This window comes from Ostrinia nubilalis, chromosome 25 (assembly GCF_963855985.1).
Source record: "Ostrinia nubilalis chromosome 25, ilOstNubi1.1, whole genome shotgun sequence".
NCBI classification, from domain to species: domain Eukaryota; kingdom Metazoa; phylum Arthropoda; class Insecta; order Lepidoptera; family Crambidae; genus Ostrinia; species Ostrinia nubilalis.
This window is the reverse complement of record NC_087112.1, coordinates 4,236,605-4,242,604: the sequence shown is the minus strand read 5'-3', so window position 1 is coordinate 4,242,604 and position 6,000 is coordinate 4,236,605.

Here is a 6,000-nt window from a genome sequence, read left to right as displayed (position 1 = left end):
TGCTTTGTATTGCTTGCACTATCTGAGATTATTTTTATATTCAGACCTCGGATGTCTATGGTTGCAATCGCCTGTGCTGCTCTGATTGCATTCTGCTTGGAAAATTGTATTGTGTGTATGTTGTAGATATTCTTAGTATATTTAGGTAATTCGAGAAGACACCAGCTTCCGTACCTTTTTGGGTTTTGGAGCCGTCAGTGTATATCCTAACTTCATTGATTCCAGAGCAATCTTGCGTTTCCGTTGTAAGCTGGATATTATATCTCCAGTCGAAGATGTGAACACAGGGAATTCTGTCGATGGGTGCCTCGGTGAGAGGTATTTCTTTTATTAGGGTTTTGTGCAGGATCGTGGAATGTCCTGTCTCCTTGTTTTGCTTTTATATGCCGTTCTTACCTTTAAGTCTTAGGGCGGCTGCTTGCGCTTCCTCCTGAATGAAGAGGTCTAAAGATCTAAGATTCAGAAGGTACTCGAGTGATGTCGATGGAGTGGTTCTCATACAACTAGTTCCCGCTATGCTTACTAGGCGTTGCAGGCTTTGGAGTTTTGATCTTGCTGTGGATAGTTGTGTTCTGTGCCACCACACAAGTGATCCATAATAATATGTGTAAGAGGGCCATACAATGAGTCTCTCGCACTGATGGAATGCTATACAGGCCATTTTTATTTTGTTCTCGACATGACTCGCCCAGTTCAATTTGTTGTCAAAGGTGATGAGTTTTGTTTATAAAGATTTCTGGTAGGTAGTTGGAGCTCTTGTAAATTCGATAATGTACTTATTAAGTACTTTTATTGACAACGTTAGGCACTATGAATTCAATTATATGTTTTACTAGTAGATTTATTCAAACTATTAACTAAAGTTCTTTGATTTATAAACTACGACATTATTTTTTCCTTTAATCTGACGTTTGGGCTAAGTTGTATCATTTTACACTAAATAATTAACAAAATTATTAGTTGCGATTTTCAAATGTTTTTGATCTAAGTAACTTATAACATTTTACACGTCATCTTATATTGTTAATCACAAATTCAATCTGAACAACTTCAATCGTGTAAAAAGTAGTAACACGAGTCATACCTCTTTACACAATAAAAAAGTGAAAGAAGCCTCCGGTACACTTTGTTAAAAGTAGACATGTATCAATATACACGAAAGAAAAGTTCACAAAGCCTTACTTGTATCATTTGGCACAAAATTATTTTCTTTTCTATACGTCGTAGAAACATACCGATTAGATACAAAAATAGCTAATTTTTCAGAGATTCACATTATGTTATAAAGTCGATTTTGATCTAAGTCGAGTTAGATCTCTTTTCACTGGGGGTACAGCATTATCGTCGTCATAATCAACTTGGATTATAAAATTGGCATCTTGTTAAATTGGTTATTTTATGAACCTAAGATTTTATTAACAAAAGGATTTTCATAAAAAAGGTTTGTAACCCATGGATTATTGGCCAGGGAGTCCAGTAATAGAAAAATAATTTCCCAATTTTTTTTGTAACTTCAAAAATATGATAATAAAAATTCAAATAACCATTTTGAAATGATCAGTACATTTTTAAGCCTTAGTTTTTCAAGTGAAACCTTAAATTCAAGAAAGGATTATTTTTTAATTTGTGAAAATGCTCTCCATTCATAATGGGAATGTTTCAATGTTGACAACACTTCTGAAATGTCAAAATTCCGTCGAATTAAAAATCAGAGTTTAGTAGTTTGCTCACAATGTCATGTAGAGCATTGGGGACCGTTGGAGCCATGTATCTCTCGTGAGTCTCTCCTACTACTAATCATTATCGAAATACATATTATTATGTACTGGAATCTTTTAACACTTGTGTAGTTTGCTCAAACGCCACCGATAGCATTTGGCACACTTGGAGCCCTGTATCTGGCTACCACAGATTAAATCAATGAGCTCTTGTGTAGTTTGCACTAACGCTGCTCAGTGGGCACACTTGGAGCCCTGTATCTCGCTACCAGACTGAATCAATAAGTACTTAAAATCATCAAAAAACCCTGGAATTTTTAGACTTCTTGTTTGTATTGACGTAGTTTGCTCAAAAGCTGCTCAGTGGGCGCACTTGGAGCCCTGTATAGCTACCACAGATTAAACAGTTATTAGGCTGACACGCGATGCGCTTGCGTGCCGCACTAACTACCTTTTTGATTTGTAACCAGTTACGTTCGTTTACACTAGCCCCGCCCGCGGTTTTGGTCGTTTTATGGTCATTGTGTTATTTTATTTGTATTTCAAAATTCAAATTCAAAATTTAATCGAAAACATTAATTTGTTCAACGTAGAAACGTCCTGATTGAATTGATTAAGAAAATAAGCTAGAGACGCTTTTTTATTACATTTTCAGGTCTGAAATCCAGAATAACTTCTTTCCCGCCACATAATCGATTTATTGTCAAACTTTTGTAAGTTTCACACATATTGAAAGTAAATTAGTCATGTACAGTCAGTGTCAAATATTTCGTGACACCAAAATTGGTCAAAAAGTTACCTTTAACCTTAATCCAAAGTAAAGATGTGCAGCGAACTTTTGGGCTACTTCTGGTGTCACGAACTATTTGAAGCTGACTGTACCTGGTTAATTTGTCAATAAATGCATGAATGACGAATGCTGTTGAAACATTGTTAAAAAAATAAAATAAAAGACGGCCGATGGGGCAGCAAGGTTCTGGAGTGGAGGCCACACGTACCGGAAAACGTAGCGTGAGACGTCCACCCACAAGGTGGACCGACGACCTGATAAAGGTAGCAGGAAGGCGCTGGATGCAGGCCGCTACCGACCGTGCGATGTGGAAGTTATTGGGGGAGGCCTATGTTCAGCAGTGGACGTCCTGTGGCTGAAATGATGATGATGATGATGAAAATAAATTAAATAAAATTTAATCCTGTGACGAGTTGACTCTATGGCAAAAAGACGATGACCCCTGCCTTTAGTCCAAACAAGTGCCTAAATGGTAAGCACGCCACTGATATCGGCTGATCGCTTGATCATTAGTATTCGCTTGATCTTTATTTATATAAATTTCCCAAACTGATAAGTAATTAAGACCATCATAAAAGCCGTAAATTTGATAATCACAGACACCTCTTTCTGTATATGTGTTTAATATGTAAATGTGTTATGTACCTACCTATAGTGATAAAGTCGCGCCATCAATTTCAGAAAGCGATATCTACTACATTAATTGATGGAATAAATTGTGTTCATAAGAGCAATCGGTCGATAAAATGGGATGACTATTTGATTTAGATTCAAATCAGAGGACTTATTTTTGTAACATACGAATTCCGAATCGAATGCAGAACATATCAATTTAATAGGTACTATTAGGTATCTACTTGTAGACGTAGTTGACCACCAAGAATAATTGTTGGCGAAGTGAAAAATAAATAAGTTACCTGTAAATATTTAAAAAAAACAAGACCCGAATCTGTCTTCTATCACAAAATGTTGTGTTGATCTACGTACCTGCTAATAATTATAAAAGTCATGAATTTTATTACTATTGAGTAGGACTAAGTATAGTTTTTTCAACTAACTTTAGTAAACAAAGGCTACTTGCGTTTTGTAGGTACTTGTGTACTTGTACTTTCAAGTTAGCAAGTAAACTGTGAAAAATCGCTTAGCGCCATCTATTAGGGTTCTGATTAAACATTGTTAAAACCAACCAACCCTAGAACCAACATCAAGAGTTGCAGCGTAGTTTTCGTAGATGGCGCTAAAAAAGCAAGTGAAATAGAGATGATTTTAATATTTTGATTTTTTACTAGATGGCGTTGTACGCGGACTGCTTAATAAAGCACAGAGTTGTAGATTTGAAAACATAGGTGGCGCTATTAAATGTTATTCATACATCATATTATCATACTAGAAAATTAAATACAATTTATTTATGTGTGAATTACCTAAATAAAACGAATTCCATAAACTTATAAAAATATTTATTATAATGTTACTTCATAATTTTATCCTTTTCAACTATGATTCACGAATGTTTTTTTGTGGGAAAAGCTCAGCCAAGAAGAGCTTTCAGTATAAGATTTGATACTTATTAAGAAAGTAACTAGGTGTTACCTATTTAATTTATTGAAAATGTTCGAAGGTCTTGAGCACTGTTTAGGACTACCTTATGCTTGATGGACGAACGACCTAACATGCAGGAGTCCATGTTGAATAGAATGAACAAGTCCGTGTTTTGTGTCTTCCACACTAACGCCTGTATTTACAAATATTACTATGAGGTCTCACAGTGCGCGTGGACGCACAGGGTCACACGAACCAGTCACAGGGCTCTATTCAACGCTGTGCATTCGATTTGCTGCTTCACTTAATTTTGTGTGAAAGAGTAACAAAATCATTCATCCATTCTCACCAATATTCGCGTTATTAATGACAAAATTATTCGCGAATGGACAATATGGCCTTCTTTCTCTTCGACTGCGTCATGGAAATCATTTGAATAGTGATGTGGTCAAATAATGGCGCTAAATATTTTCGGTCGCAGGGTCATGTACCGGTTTATCGGCGCTTTCCAATCGCTTGTAGTTTGGTGACAGTTTTTGGAGAAAACACTACAAATATGTGCCTATTGATAGAGATTTTTTAAACTTTCAGACGAATCCCGGAAACTTTTTGGTAATTAACGCCCGTTTCCTATATTCAATCCTTGTCCAAATCTGGATTACAACTGTCAATTTGAATTTAGTTCTAGATTATATTTCCAAAATGTTCGATGCATTTATTTACACTTTAATATTGTTTGAATAGTCTTATAAAGAATATAAAAATGTAAAAACATCAAAAATCGCAGATATTTTGGCCAAAAACATATTCAGATAACAATCCAAATCCGTCCAATTTGGATTAGGATTGAATATAGAAATCCAGCATAAGTAGGTATAATGACAAAACATAAAACAATATACTAATTATTTACGCCCGTATTCACAAACGATGCTTGATTAAGATGGATATTGGGGGATAGTTAGATAGGGATAGATAATTGTTTGTTTCCCTAATATGTATAAATAAATAAAAAATATAAATAAATAGTGAAGATCAAACTTTGTAGCTGGAAAGCTATTGGCCTGCATCTCACTCGATGGAAAGTGATGATCAAGCTGGAAACAAGCTTCAACCGGACTCCTAAAAGGAACTGGCTTCCTTATCTCTAACTGCCGAAACACAACAAAGCTGTAAACATTTTTGTTATGGCGATAGACGGTGGTGATAGCTACCACCAACCAAACCGAGCAGAACATTTTGCTCCCACTGGGAATCGAATCCTGGACGTCTAGGCCTGAAATATTTGGTGAAGCTTTTTCTTTAGTAAAAAGTACTTTTGACGCACGTGACTAATAGATTGTACTTAACTTTACGACCGTATTCACCACGATGCTTACGATGCTTGCTTAAGTGAAGCAGCAAATCGAACACACAGCGTTGAATAGCGCTCTGTGATTGGTTCATGTGTCACACTATGCGTCCACGCGCACTGTGAGACCTCATAGTAATGTTTGTGAATACGGGCGTTAGTTACGGACCCATATTAAGGCTGGCTTGCACCATCTTACTTTAACTTTGACAAACGTCAAAAATCTTTCAAACTCCATACAAAAAACATCAGTAATCGATAGTTCAACGATCTTGTTTCAACTAACATAGGTTTTAAGTGCAATCGTTACTAACAAACTGAGTCCTAGTTACTTGAATAAAGAAAAAATTGAATTTGAAATTTGAATTTGATAGTTACGGTCAAAGTTAGGTGGTGCAACTCAGCCTAAGAAATGCTTGGTTTAGCTTTTTCTTCTTTAGAGAGTAGTTTTGACGTACTTATGTGATTGACTAGAAATAAGTCCTACTTACTTTAGATGTATGAGTATGGACATACATATTTATTATTTATTAAAGAACCATGCCTACGTCAACTGTGTCAGTGGTCAAGCACAAACAGCTGGCGGATGCGATGGCGAC